Source organism: Oryx dammah, unplaced genomic scaffold, assembly GCF_014754425.2.
Source record: "Oryx dammah isolate SB20612 unplaced genomic scaffold, SCBI_Odam_1.1 HiC_scaffold_2, whole genome shotgun sequence".
In the NCBI taxonomy this organism is placed as follows: Eukaryota; Metazoa; Chordata; class Mammalia; order Artiodactyla; family Bovidae; genus Oryx; species Oryx dammah.
The window spans coordinates 43,610,658-43,626,586 of NW_024070186.1; positions in this window are offsets into that span (position 1 = coordinate 43,610,658).

A 15,929-nucleotide genomic window follows, 5' to 3' on the forward strand; every position below is an offset into this window, starting at 1 on the left:
CAGAGTGATCATTTCTATGTCTCTCTCACCCGTGAGTTTTGAAATCTTAGTACCTAATATTCTGTAGAAGTGTCTCTTTTCACCTAGATACTCCTGTTAATCAAGCAATTGGGAACAAGAGTTTTCTCCATGGCCACCAGGCTTAGCAGCCTATGGTGTGTGATAGTGGTTTAAGGGCAGACCCGTTGTCAACATACCTCATCTTCACTTGACTGACACCTCTCCGCCCCTACATCCTATATCCCCACACTCCTGGTCATTCTCAGAAATAACCCAGCCAAAAACATTGGCTCAGCGAAGCATCTGAGCAATGCAAACACGGGTAGAAAAAAGTAAAACATCACGCATTCATAGGCCCTTATGATCTATTTAGGAAGGCAAAACAGGAAACTGGAGAAATGTCAGTAACACAAGGCTATTTAGCCATATATTCTAATTTCTCCAGAACAGCATCAAGTTAAATTCTGACTCATTGTCACTTTATGTATTAAAATAGACCTTAACAATGTGTTTAGCAGTAACACCATTTAGGCATCTAAAGACCTGGACTAGAATATGATTTTTGCCATTGACTAGGTGGCAGATTCCTCAACTGTCAAATGGGAAACATAGGTCTTACCTTTTAGAATTAATATGAGGATTACATTTTCTGAAACATAGAACAAAGGTCTATATACACCAAGTGATTATATCATGATCATGTGCAGAAGCAGATGTTCAAAATTTTTTATTTGAGAATTTTGTCATCATAGCATGTATGAGATACTGTGTTAGGTATTAGCTGAAGATGACATAATAGCCACTGCCCTCAAGGGTCTCACCATCTAATGTAAATACTAACGTTAGTATTATAAACATGCAATAAGTATATTTCTATTATAAACACATGTAAGTATAAATAAACAAAAAACATAGAGTAGGCTACCCCAAAGTTCTGACCAATAAAAGTGTATGATTAATGAAGTTTGGAGACCATTGACAGATTTAACAACTAATTACACACCACGTTAAAAGATTCTGCAGGGCTGTGAATTAAGTGTAAGGGAGCCCTTAGATGCATGATAAATCTTTACAAGCTTAAGTGTAATTGGAAATTCATAGTCGAAAATACGGAAAGAGTTTCAGGCAGAGGCAATGAGCGTGGGCTTTGGGTAAGAGAAAACTTGTGTTGAAATATCGACTCCATCACTTTCTAGATGTATGATCTCAGTTTTCCCCTGTGCCTATATGGAAATACCACTACCCACCCCAGGGTTACCTAAGGACCAACTTTTGGTTGATTAAATGAGATATACTTAACTAGTTCAATGCAATTTCCTTGCCCTAGTTCCCTTCCTTCCTCCTTATCTCGGAAGGATGCTCCTGACCTGCACGGGCAGATGGACAAAGCACATAGGGATTTCTGGAGTTCTTTTGTTACTGATGCTCGAACATTTGTCTGTGGCTCATGCCTGGATTTTAACTTCTTCTGACCACTCACTTTATGTGGGTTTCTGGGATCCTCTATCCTACTCTGAAATATTACTAACTATTCATGCGTGTGTGCTAAGTTGCTTCAGTTGTGTCCAACTCTTTGCAACACTATGGACTGTAGCCCACCAGGCTTCTCTGTCCATGAGATTCTCCAGGCAAGGATACTGGAGTGGGTTGCCATGCCCTCTTCCAGGGGATCTCCCCGACCCAGGGGTCAAACCAGCATCTCTTATGTCTCCTGCATTGGCAGGCAGGTTCTTTACCACTAACACCACCTGGGAAGCCCATTACTAACTACAGTAGACATTTTTTGTGCACACACAGCTTTACTCCCTAATACTGGTGGCAGCAACCTGGTTTCCTTTGACAGCCCACCTATTTTTCATTTAGCCCATATGGTTCTGGGGATCCTGGCCAGCCAGAGCAACTTAACCCCCTGCTGGCAGCAGTTAGGTCCAAGATGGAACACAATGTGAGTCAAGGAGAGCCAGGCCCAATACTTAACTGGAACTTGCTAAGAGAGATTGTTTCTTTCTTCCAGACTTACAGCTTCCGTTGCCAGGGGCCACCATTAAAAAATATCTGGCAGAGAGGGAAGCCAGTGTAGTAAAGTATAACTGAAACTTAGAATTTTCTGAGGACTCTGTTGAGCATCTGGATCTAACAGTACTGAGAAAGTCTCTCAGTCTTGTCTGACTCTTTGCTACCCCATGGACTGTGACCCGCCAGGCTCCTCTGTGCATGTAATTCTCCAAGCAAGAATCCTGAAGTGGGTTGCTGTCCTCTTCTTTAAGGGATCTTCCTGACCCATAGATCGAATCCTGGTCTCCTGCCCTGCAAGATCTTTAACTGTCTGAGCCATCAGGGAAGCATTAACAATGCCAAACCTGGTAGATTTACTACTGCCGCGTTCTGTATGTAAGCCAATAAATTCTTTTTTCCAAAAATCCTGGTTTTGATTTTCTGTCACCTGTAACTGAATGAGTCCTAGTACCACTGACGTTTGACAGTCTAGTCTCTGACTCCTCCAGGGAGTATTGCTGACTTCCTACAACAGATTTTCAGCTTTACTGCCACCAATGTCAGCTGAATTTGTTAAGTACAAGATAAACCCCTCTGTTCTGTTAGAAGTTACATTTATAATGATTGTGGCAATTTCACTTGTATTTATAAACTACTTCCACACTCTGAAGCTGGGAATCTACTCTTTCTGAGGGACATTGCCTTTAACCACCTCTGTCACAATCCTGATGCTACTACTACTCAGTTCAGTTCAGTCACTCAGTCATGTCTCACTCTTTGCGAAACCATGAATCGCAGCACGCCAGGCCTCCCTGTCCATCACCAACTCCCAGAGTTCACTAGTTCACTCAGACTCACGTCCATCGAGTCAGTGATGCCATCCAGCCCCCAGCCATCTCACCCTCCATCGTCCCCTTCTCCTCCCAAGCCCAATCCCTCCCAGCATCAGAGTCTTTTCCAATGAGTCAACTCTTCACATGAGGTGGCCAAAGTACTGGAGTTTCAGCTTCAGTATCATTCCCTCCAAAGAAATCCCAGGGCTGATCTCCTTCAGAATGGACTGGTTGGATCTCCTTGCAGTCCAAGGGACTCTCAGGAGTCTTCTCCAACACCACAGTTCAAAAGCATCAATTTTTTGGCGCTCAGCTTTCTCCACAGTCCAACTCTCACATCCATATATGACCACTGGAAAAACTGTAGCCTTGACTAGATGGACCTTTGTTGGCAAAGTAATGTCTCTGCTTATGAATATGCTATCTAGGTTGGTCATAACTTTCCTTCCAAGGAGGAAATGTCTTTTAATTTCATGGCTGCAGTCACCATCTGCAGTGATTTTGGAGCCCCCCAAAATAAAGTCTGACACTGTTTCTACTGTTTCCCCATCTATTTCCCATGAAGTGATGGCACCATATGCCACGATCTTCATTTTCTGAATGTTGAGCTTTAAGACAAGTTTTTCACTCTCCTCTTTCACTTTCATCAAGAGGCTTTTTAGTTCCTCTTCACTTTCTGCCATAAGGGTGGTGTCATCTGCACATGTGAGGTTATTGATATTTCTCCTGGCAATCTTGATTCCAGCTTGTGCTTCCTCCAGCCCAGCGTTTCTCATGATGTACTCTGCATAGAAGTTAAATAAGCAGGGTGACAATATACAGCCTTGACGTACTCCTTTTCCTATTTGGAACCAGTCTGTTGTTCCATATCCAGTTCTAACTGTTGCTTCCTGACCTGCATATAGGTTTCTTAAGGGGCAGGTGTGGTGGTCTGGTATTCCCATCTTTTTCAGAATTTTCCACGGTTTATTGTGATCCACACGGTCAAAGGCTTTGGTATAGTCAATCAAGCAGAAATAGATGTTTTTCTGAAACTCTCTTGCTTTTTCCATGATCCAGCAGATGTTGGCAATTTGATTTCTGGTTCCTCTGCCTTTTCTAAAACCAGATTGAACATCAGGGAGTTCACGGTTCACGTATTGCTGAAGCCTGGCTTGGAGAATTTTGAGCATTACTTTACTATCATGTGAGATGAGTGCAATTGTGTGGTAGTTTGAGCATCCTTTGCATTGCCTTTCTTTGGAATTGGAATGAAAACTGACCTTTTCCAGTCCTGTGGCCACTGCTGACTTTACCAAATTTGCTGGCATATTGAGTGCAGCACTTTCACAGTATCATCTTTCAGGATTTGAAATAGCTCCGCTGGAATTCCATCACCTCCACTAGCTTTGTTCGTAGTGATGTTTTCTAAGGCCCACTTGACTTCACATTCCAGGATGTCTGGCTCTAGATGAGTGACCACACCATCATGATTATCTGGGTCGTGAAGATCTTTTTTGTACAGTTCTTCTGTGTATTCTTGCCACCTCTTCTTAATATCTTCTGCTTCTGTTAGGTCCATACCATTTCTGTCCTTTATTGAGCCCACCTTTGCATGAAATGTTCCCTTGGTATCTCTAATTTTCTTGAAGAGATCTCTAGTCTTTCCCATTCTATTTTTTCCCCTCTATTTCTTTGCTTCACTGAGGAAGGCTTTCTTATCTCTCCATGCTATTCTTTGGAACTCTGCATTCAGATGCTTATGTCTTTCCTTTTCCTCTTTGCTTTTCACTTCTCTTCTTTTCACAGCTATTTGTAAGGCCTCCCCAGACAGCCATTTTGCTTTTTGGCATTTCTTTTCCATGGGGATGGTTCTGATCCCTGTCTCCTGTACAATGTCATGAACCTCAGGCCATAGTTCATCAGGCACTCTATCTATCAGATCTAGGCCCTTAAATCTATTTCTCACTTCCACTGTATAATCATAAGGGATTTGATTTAGGTCATACCTGAATGGTCTAGTGGTTTTCCTTACTTTCTTCAATTTAAGTCTGAATTTAGCAATAAGGAGTTCATGATCTGAGCCATAGTCAGCTCCCGGTCTTGTTTTTGCTCACTGTATAGAGTTTCTCCATCTTTGGCTGCAAAGAATATAATCAATCTGATTTCGGTGTTGACCATCTGGTGATGTCCATGTGTAGAGTTTTCCATTGTGTTGTTGGAAGAGGGTGTTTGCTATGACCAGTCCATTCTCTTGACAAAACTCTATTAGTCTTTGCCATGTTCATTCCATATTCCAAGGCCAAATTTTCCTGTCACTCTAAGTGTTTCTTGACTTCCTACTTTTGTATTCCAGTCCGCTATAATGAAAAGGACATCTTTTTTTGGGGTGTTAGTTCTAAAGGTCTTGTAGGTCTTCAGAGAACTGTTCAACTTTAGCTTCTTCAGCATAGACTTGGATTACTGTGATATTGAATGGTTTGCCTTGGAAATTAACAGAGATCATTGTCATTTTTGAGATTGCATCCAAGTACTGCATTTCAGACTCTTTTGTTGACCATGATGGCTACTCCATCTCTTCTAAGGGATTCCTGCCTGCAGTAGTAGACATAATGGCCATCTGAGTTAAATTCAAGAGTGAACATAGACATTCTAGGAATCAGCAAACTAAAATGGACTGGAATGGGTGAATTTAACTCAGAAAAAAATAGTAGCTGCCATTTATTGAGCATCTAAAGGATGTCAGTCATGTTACCTTTAGTGGGTTGTATTTGATGGGCTGAAGAATTGATGCTTTTGAACTGTAGTGTTGGAGAAGACTCTTGAGAGTCCCTTGGACTGCAAGGAGATCCAACCAGTCCGTTCTGAAGGAGATCAGCCCTGGGATTTCTTTGGAGGGAATGATACTGAAGCTGAAACTCCAGTACTTTGGCCACCTCATGCGAAGAGTTGACTCATTGGAAAAGACGCTGATCCTGGGAGGGATTGGGCGCAGGAGGAGAAGGGGACGATGGAGGGTGAGATGGCTGGATGGCATCACTGACTCAATGGACATGAGTCTGAGTGAACACGTCCGGGGAGATGGTGATGAACAGGGAGGCCTGGCGTGCTATGATTCATTGGGTCGCAAGGAGTCGGACACAACTGAGTGACTGAACTGAACTATCATTAAAAAAATAAAATAAAATGGAATAGAATAAAGCAGATCAGAATGAAATGGATTTGTATAGAAAAGAAAATACCAGAATGCATCCAAGATAGGAAGAATAACTATTGGTTTGCAAATTTTTCTTTCCATTTATATTTTGCATCTGTGTGTGCATGTGAGTACTGATTTGCAATATAAAGCATATTTTTAAAAGTGCTGGTGATGAAAAAAGCAACTTGTCCAAAGTCACACAGATAGTAAGTAACAGAGCCAACTCTAAATCCAGGCATGTGGCTTCCAGCTGACTGACTCAACTATATCCCATTTATAAAGAAGGAAATGAAGTTAGGAGGAGTTAAGTAACATGGGGGAAAAGATAAAAATCAGTGCCTAGAATTGTAAAGATTAAATCAGATCATACAACTGTCTGGTATATAGTAGAGTATAATAAAAATAATTAATCTTGAGCCATTTTGGAAGTTGTTTTTTTCATGTAAAATATTATGAACAGATTTTCATTTCTTTAAATACTCTTTCATAATAGCATTTTAAATGGCTGCAATACATTCCTTTGTTTGTATTTGCAGTGATTTCTTTGCTTACCCAGTCTTATATTGTGAAATGTTTAGGTTGTCTCCATCTTTTTTCGACTTATAACAGCAATTAACAGTTTACAGCACAATCTCCATATATAAATACTTCCTTAGGGTTAATTCTGAGAAGAATGGCTGAGTCAAAGGGCATATTCATTGTAAACTTCAAAAAGTTTAAACCAATTTACACTTTCTCCCAGCAATTGCTCTACGTCTGGCATCTGTTAGAAAGTGTTATTTGTCAGGAGTTTTCTATTAACTTAAAAACCCATTTGTAGGACAAGTTACTGCTGTCATGCCAAGACCAACCAAGATGGCTCTGTGCACATCTCATGAAAGCATTCCCTGCCTCATGTCCATCTCTCCTCATCCACGTCTCTCTCTCCCGTTCTTGACATGGTGCTATCTCTCTCCTTAGTGTATTCTGTTTCCAGGGCTTCCTTGGTGGCTCAGTGGTAAAGAATCTGCCTGCCAATGCAGGAGACATGGGTTCAGTCCCTGGTCCAGGAAGATCCCACATGCCGCAGAGCAACTATTGAGCCTGTGCTCTAGATCCTAGGACTCAAAACTACTGAAGCCCTTGCACCCTTGAGCCCTTGCTCCACAACAAGAGAAGCCACTAGAATGAGAAGCTCATGCACCACAACTCTAGAGTAGCCCCTGCTCACCACAACTAGCAAAAAGCCCACACAGCAACAAAGACCCAATGCAGCCAAAAATAAATAAATAAAAAGAAAATTCTATTTCTTCATCACTAACCAGTCTTGGCATCACTGGATAAACTCTCCTGGACTTCAGCCAAGCCTAACTCTTGGATGCATTGGAACTGAGCAGGATCCAGTTTACTTCCCAAACATAACCATCCTGGGATGTAACAGTATTGGTTGTGCAATTGCTTTCCTGTTCTCTGATAGATATTTCTTATCAATATCCAATCCTCTTGACCATCTCCATTTTCCTAGTGAAGGATTCCATCTCAGTACCTCCTTGTTCTCCCTGGCAGGAGACAGAGAAACAAGATCCAATCTGAACCTAGAAAATAGTAGCATATTCTTCCAGACACAGAAATTGGTCCAGGGGCCAGACCCAAGATGCAAGAATCAGAGTCTCCCCTCTGAGAGACATACAAATTTGAGAGAATAGAATTCTCTCCATGTGGTTACTAAAGCATGATTAAGTAAGCCTGGAGCTTTTGGCAGCCATCTTCCCAGCTGCATAGAGGAAGCTTTTGGCTTCAGAATGAAAGAAGCCAGCCCACCACGAGAAGCAGAGACAGCTAGTGATATCACTGAACCCCTGTCTCCAGCAGTGTCACCAAGGCACTGCTTAGTTGGAAAAAAAAACTTTGGGTTAAGGCAAATGTACTTGGCTTTTTGCCTCTAGTAATTGAGCCTTAATTGATACAGTTGTCAAATGAGTGGTATTAACAACATATTATCTAGAGTTCAGAGGAAGGAAGTGTTTTATATGAATGAAATATGATAATAGGATGGGAATCAGGTCAAGTTATAAAAGTATATAAGTAGTAATAGTTGGAAGAGAATTATCAATGCAAAATACCTCTAAGGAAGTTGTTCGTTTTTTAAAGGTAATGTAATAAATAAAGCGGGTAGAGTATGGGGACTAGTTATGGTCTCATTTCTACCTCTAGACAGCTGCACACCCTTAGCCAAATCATATCACTTCTTTGGAGCTTCATTTCCTCATCTGAAAATAACTGGTTAGACTCCAGAGTCTCTTCTAGTTCTAAAATCTATTCTTGGTGATGGTGGTGTTTAGTTGCTAAGTTATGTCTGACTCTTTTGCGACCCCATGGAATGTACTTGCCAGGTTCCTTTGTCCATCGGATTTCTCAGTGGCAGCCACTTCCTTCTCTAGGGCATCCTCCCAACCCAGACATCAAACCTGTGTCTCCTGCATTGGCAGCAGATTCTTTACTACTGACCCACCAAGGAAGCCCCTAAAATCTGTAAACCTCATCCAGTAAAGTCACCGTGGTCTGATCTGTGTCTCGGAAATATTGTTTGCTGGTTGGCTCAGGCCTGAGTTACTATCTGTTGATGTGGGCAAGGGGGATAGTGTACCAGAAGTAGAGAAAGGATCAATCACCCCTAAAATGTAATAGGGAAGAAACTTTGTATTCTATTACAAGTTAATCACTAAAGCGGTGTTGCCTGTAAGCTTAAATTATACATAATGGCCCTTCTCTGGGAACCCTGCTCCCAGGTAATTAGTGTAAAGCTAAAATACCTTTTTTAGAGAGAGAATAAGATGGCGGAGGAGTAGGTGGACGTGAAGTACATTTCTCTCCACATATACATTGGGACTACACCTTCAGACTCAGAAGTGCATGCAGAACACCAGCTAAGAGCAGACAGAAGTACCTGACCAGTGGAAAAGAATTTATAGACCCACACAAAACTCAGTAGGATGAAGGAACTAGGGGGAAAGACAGGAGTGTTAGTAGGGCTGGACCTGCCCTCAGTGGGTGGGGGAACTGAAGCAGGGGTCTGATCCCCATATCAGGGCAATTGTCTGAGCCAGAGGAGAAACTTTAAAGGCTGAGAGTGAAACAGCTGATCTGTAGCAGCCTAAGAGGAATAAGAATCAGATAGTCCTTACTGCAGCTGTACATACTCTGGACAGGGGCACAGGTCCCCTAGAAGACACCCGGCTGGGAGATGGAGTTTGAGGATTGTGGAGCAATCCCAGGGTGAGGGCTGCTTTGGACTGTGGAGAGATAGATCAAGGGGATGTGAGGGAGGAGACTGTGGTGGGAAATACCTGTGGAGGAAAGCCAGGCAGCCATGGAAGCAAGGCAATCCTGCTGAGTCACGTGTAGAGGGTAGAGCCATCACCATAGTCTCTCTCTCCCCACCTGCCAGCATCGGCAGCTGAACTTGCATTTCTATGTACTAACAATGGAAAATCACAAAGAGAAATTAATAAATCAATCCCATTCACCATTGCAACAAAAAGAATTAGATATGTAGGAATAAACTTACCTAAGGAAACAAAAGAACTATATGCAGAAAATTATGAGACACTAATGAAAGAAGCTGGAATCAAGATTGCCGAGAGAAATATCAATAACCTCAGATATGCAGATGACACCACCCTTATGGCAGATAAGTGAAGAGGAACTAAAAAGCCTCTTGATGAAAGTGAAAGAGGAGAGTGAAAAAGTTGGCTTAAAGCTCAACATTCAAAAAACGAAGATCATGGGCATCCAGTCCCATCACTTCATGGCAAATAGATGGGGAAACAGTGGAAACAGTGTCAGACTTTATTTTGGGGGGCTCCAAAATCACCGCAGATGGTGATTGCAGCCATGAAATTAAAAGACGCTTACTCCTTGGAAGAAAAGTTATGACCAACCTAGATAGCATATTCAAAAGCAGAGATATTACTTTGCCGACTAAGGTCCGTCTAGTCAAGGCTATGGTTTTTCCAGTGGTCATGTATGGATGTGAGAGTTGGACTGTGAAGAAGGCTGAGCACCGAAGAATTGATGCGTTTAAATTGTGGTGTTGGAGAAGATTCTTGAGGGTCCCTTTGACTGCAAGGAGATCCAACCAGTCCGTTCTGAAGCAGATCAGCCCTGGGATTTCTTTGGAAGGAATGACGCTAAAGCTGAAACTCCAGTACTTTGGCCACCTCATGCGAAGAGTTGACTCATTGGAAAAGACTCTGATGCTGGGAAGTATTGGGGGCAGGAGGAGAAGGGGACGACAGAGGATGAGATGGCTGGATGGCATCACTGACTCAATGGACGTGAGTCTGAGTGAACTCCGGGAGTTGGTGATGGACAGGGAGGTCTGGTGTGCTGCGATTCATGGGGTCACAAAGAGTCGGACACGACTGAGTGACTGAACTGAACTGAATGAAAGAAATTGAAGATGACTTAAACAGATGGAGGGATATTCCATGTTCCTGGGTAGGAAAAATCAATATTGTGAAAATGACTATACTATCAAACACAATCTACAGCTTCAATGTAATCCCTATCAAATTACCAATGGCGTTTTTCATGGAACTAGAACAAAAAATTTCACAATTCATATGGAGACACAAAAGACCCCGAATAGCCAAAGAAGAGAAAGAAGAATGTAGCTGGAGGAATGAACCTTCCTGACTTCAGATATACAATAAAGCTACAGTCATGAAGACAGTATAGTATTGGCACAAAAACAGAAATATTGACCAATAGACAAGATAGAAAGCCCAGAAATAAACCCATACACATATGGGTACCTTATTATTAATAAAGGAGGCAAGAATATACTATGGGGCAAAGACAGCCTCTTCAATAAATGGTGCTGGGGAAACTGAACAGCTACATGTAAAAGAACAAAATTAGAACACTTCCTAACACCATACACAAAGATAAACTCAAAATGGGTTAAAGACCTAAATGTAAGACCAGAAACTATACAAATCTTAGAGGAAAACATAGGCAGAACACTCGATGTCATAAATCAAAGCAAGATCCTCTATTACCCACCTCCTAGAGTAATGGAAATAAAGCCAAAAGTAAACAAGTGGAACCTGAGTAAACTTAAAAGCTTTTGCAGAGCAAAGGAAACTATAAGCAAGGTGAAAAGACAACCCTCAGAATGGGAGAAAATGATAGCAAATAAAACAACTGACAAAGGATTAATTTCCAAAATAAACAAGCAGTTCAGACAACTCAATGCCAGGAAAACAAACAACCCAATCAAAAAGTGGAAAAAAGACCTAAACAGACATTTCTCCAAAGACATACAGATGGCTAACAAACACATGAAAACATGCTCAACATCGCTCATTATTAGAGAAATGCAAATCAAAACTACAACGAGATATCACCTCACACTGGTCAGAATGGCCATTGTCAAAACTTCTACAAACAATCAATGCTGGAGAGGGTGTGGAGAAAAGGGAACTACTTGCACTGTTGGTAGGAATGTAAACTGATACAGCCACTGTGGAAGACAATATGGAGATTCCTTTAAAAACTAGGAATAAAACCACCATATGACCCAGCAATTCCACTCCTAGGCATATACCCTGAGGAAACCAAAACTGAAAAAGACACAGTATCCCATTGTTCATTGCAGCACTATTTACAATAGCTAGAACAAGGAAGCAACCTAGATGCCCATCAACATATGAATGGATAAAGAAGTTGTGGTACATATACACAATGGAATATTACTCATCCCTAAAAAGAAATGCATTTGAGTCAGTTCTAATGATGCGGATGAACCTAAAACCTATTATACAGAGTGAAGTAAGTCAGAAAAAGAAAGATAAATATCATATTCTAATGCATATGTGTGGAATCTAAAGAAAATGGTACTAAATAATTTATTTATAGGGCAGCAATGGAGAAACAGACATAGAGAATAGAGTTATAGACATGGGGAGAGGATGAGATGTATGGAAAGAGTAACATGGAAACTTATATTACCATATGTAAAATAGATAGCCGACGGGAATGTGTTGTATGGCTCAGGAAACTCAAACAGGGTCTCTGTATCAACCTAGAGGGGTGGGATAGGGAGGGAGATGGTAGGGGAGTTTCAAAAGGGAGATGATATATGTATACCTATGACTGATTCATGTTGAGATTTGACAGAAAACAACAAAATTCTGTAAAGCAATTATCCTTTGATGAAAAATAAAGTTAAAAAAAAAAATCTTTTTTAGCTCACAGGAAGCATTCTGACCAGGCCCACCTATAAATGGCTGCTGGAAGGATGAAATTAATACATCCCCTCGATAGTCTGGCTGGAACCAGAATTTTACCCCTTCTCCTTAGTATTAAAAAAATCCGAATTCTAACTTGGGGAAGATGGTTCTTCGAAACCCTAGTTCACCATCTTCTCCATCTGCTGGTTTTCCAAATAAAGTCTCTGTTCTTTGCCCCAGCAAGTCGTCTCTCAGTTGGTTGACCTGTCATTCTGTGAGCAGTACAAGCTTGGACTTGGTAACAAAACCATATGGTTATTGCATGTAAGAGAAGGAGCAGAATAGATACCAAGAATACAATCACAATGACCATGCAATGCCTTTAAAAGGAATCTCTGTGTGAGGGATGATGAAGCTGTTCAGCATTTTAAAAAATTAATCCAGGCTCTTAGTCATTAAACCTTGATTTACCACCACCTTCTCTAAATAAACCCACCCTCCTCTGAAACAATTCTTAGTGCAGAGGTCACAAACTGGTAGGCCACAGATGGATTTTGTTAGGACCACACATTTTTGGTCCACAGAATATTTTTAAGATTTCAAACTAGCTGCCAAGGCTTAAAAAATTGGGAGATTTTGCATAAAAAAAAAAAAAATCTAGGTTTCTGGCTTCTCTTGAATCAGAAGCTCTCCCTCTGACAGTGCCGAGCCCACATTCCCATGTGGCAACAATACACTGAAGCTGAGTAGCAGCCGCTCCTGTTAGACAAGACGTGCATTTTCCAGACTCCCACAGATCTCCCTAGGCTATTTTGCACAGGTAAGTTACCTTTAGGCCTCTGTAGACTCATTAGTCTGTGATCAGTCTCAAGGCCTGGATATGAACTTGCCCACCCACAGTGCTCATGCGCTCAATATGGTAACAATCGAGCTTCTCCAGCACTGACCTTGCACTCCAGATGGTAGAAATGCTGTAAATTGTGGCAAAGAAAGTAACAGCCTAGTCCAGAGCTACTTTCCACAGGCTCTGTGTGCAGTCAACTGAATACCCTATCTGGAATGGAAACTTCTTCCTTTCCCCTTTATCATTATAGGCTAAGTTTTAACATGACAAAGTTTTTCTTTAATTGGCAAATCATAATCCTAACTGTTTAAGCATGAGTAGAAAAAAATCAAGAGTCAAAAGGATCAAAAGTACAAAAGGAAGGGATTAATCTGAGAAATTATACTCCTAGGAAGCAAATTTACTTCAAGAAACCAAAAATTTTTTCTAAGAAATTTCTAATTCGTACTCTGTAAATGTCTAAATGATATTGTTTCTATTGTGAGTACATTCTAAGGTCTGAAGAGGTTTTAACAGAAGAAAAAGCAATGACCAAATTTTCTTTAAATTTTTAAAACTGAAGTACAGTTGATTTACAGGATTTCAGGTGTACAGCAAAGTGATTCATATATATGAATATATATATATTCTTTTAAAAATTTTTATTGAAGTGTAGTTGATTTACAGTGTGATTTATAATTCCTGCTATACAGCAAAGTGGTTCAGTTTTATATATATATATATATATATATATATATGCTTTTCCATTATGGTTTATCACAGGATATTGAATATAATTCCCAGTGCTATACAGTAGGACCTTGTTGTTTATCCATTCTATATATAATAGTTTACATTGGCTAATCCCGAACTCCTAATCCTTCCCTCCTTATTTGCAACAAGTCTGTTCTTTATGTCAGTGAGTTTGTTTGTTTTGTAGATATGTTCATTTGTGTCATATTTTAGATTCCACATATAAGTGATATCATATGGTATTTGTCTTTCCCTTTCTGACTTACTTTGCTTAGTATAATCTCTAGGTCCATCCAAGTTGCTGCAAGTAACATTATTTCATTCTTTTTTTATAGCTTGATATATATATGGGCCTCCCTGGTGGCTCAGATGGTAAAGAATCTGCCTGCAATGTGGAAGACCTGGGTTCAATCCCTGGGATGGGAAGATCCCATGGAGAAGGTAACAGCTACCCACTCCAGTATTCTAGCCTGGAGAATTCCATAGACTATATAGTCCATGAGGTCACAAAGAGTTGGACACAACTGAGCAACTTTCACATAACCATATATATATCTATATAGAGAGACATATAGGTATTCTTTTTCAGATTCTTTCCATTATAGGGTATTACAAGATATTGGATATTGTTCTCTGTACTATACAATAGGTCCTTTTTTTTATCATCCATTTTATATATAGTAGTGTGTATCTATTAATCCCCAAATCCTAATTTATCCCCCCCCCACCTTTGGTAACTGTTAAGTTTGATTTCTGTGTCTGTCTAAGAAAATTAGAAATACCAAGGGAACATTTCATGTAAGATGGGCTCAATAAAGGACAGAAATGGTAGGGACCTAACAGAAGCAGAAGATATTAAGAAGAGGTGGCGAAAATACACAGAACTGTACAAAAAAGATCTTCATGACCCAGATAATCACGATGGCATGATCACTCATCTAGAGCCAGACATCCTGGAATGTGAAGTCAAGTGGGCCCTAGGAAGCATCACTATGAACAAAGCTAGTGGAGGTGATAGAATTCCAGTGGAGCTATTTCAAATCCTACAAGATGATGCTGTGAAAGTGCTGCACTCAATATGCCAGCAAATTTGCAAAACTCAGCAGTGGCCACAGGACTGGAAAAGGTCAGTTTTCATTCCAATCCCAAAGAAAGGCAATGCCAAAGAATGCTCAAACTACCACACATTGCACTCATCTTACACGCTAATACAGTAATGCTCAAAATTCTCCAAGCCAGGCTTCAGCAATATGTGAACCATGATGTTCAAGCTGGTTTCAGAAAAGGCAGAGGAACCAGAGACCAAGTTGCCAACATCCGCTGGATCATCGAAAAAGCAAGAGAGTTCAAACATCTACTTCTGCTTTCTTGACTATGCCAAACCTTTGACTGTGTGGATCCCAATAAACTGTGGAAAATTCTGAAAGAGATGGAAATACCAGACCACCTGGCCTGCCTCTTGAGAAACCTGTATGCAGGTCAGGAAGCAACAGTTAGAACTGGACATGGAACAACAGACTGGTTCCAAATAGGAAAAGGAGTACGTCAAGGCTGTATATTGTCACCCTGCTTATTTAACTTCTATGCAGAGTACATCATGAGAAATGCTGGGCTCGAGGAAGCACAAGATGGAATCAAGATTGCCGGGAGAAATATCAATAACCTCAGATATGCAGATGATACCACCCTTATGGCAGAAAGTGAAGAAGAACTAAAGAGCCTCTTGATGAAAGTGAAAGAAGAGAGTGAAAAAGTTGGCTTAAAGCTCAACATTCAGAAAACGAAGATCATGGCATCCGGTCCCATCACTTCATGGGAAATAGATGGGGAAACAGTGGAAACAAGGGCCAACTTTATTTTTCTGGGCTCCAAAATCACTGCAGATGGTGATTTCAGCTATGAAATTAAAAGACATTTACTTCTTGAAAGGAAAGTTATGACCAACCTAGATAGCATATTCAAAAGCAGAAACATTACTTTGCCAACAAAGGTCCATCTAATCAAGGCTATGATTTTTCCAGTGGTCATGTATGGATGTGAGAGTTGGACTGTGAAGAAAGCTGGGTACCAAAGAATTGATGTTTTGGAACTGTGGTTTTGGAGAAGACTCTTGAGAGTCCCTTGGACTGCAA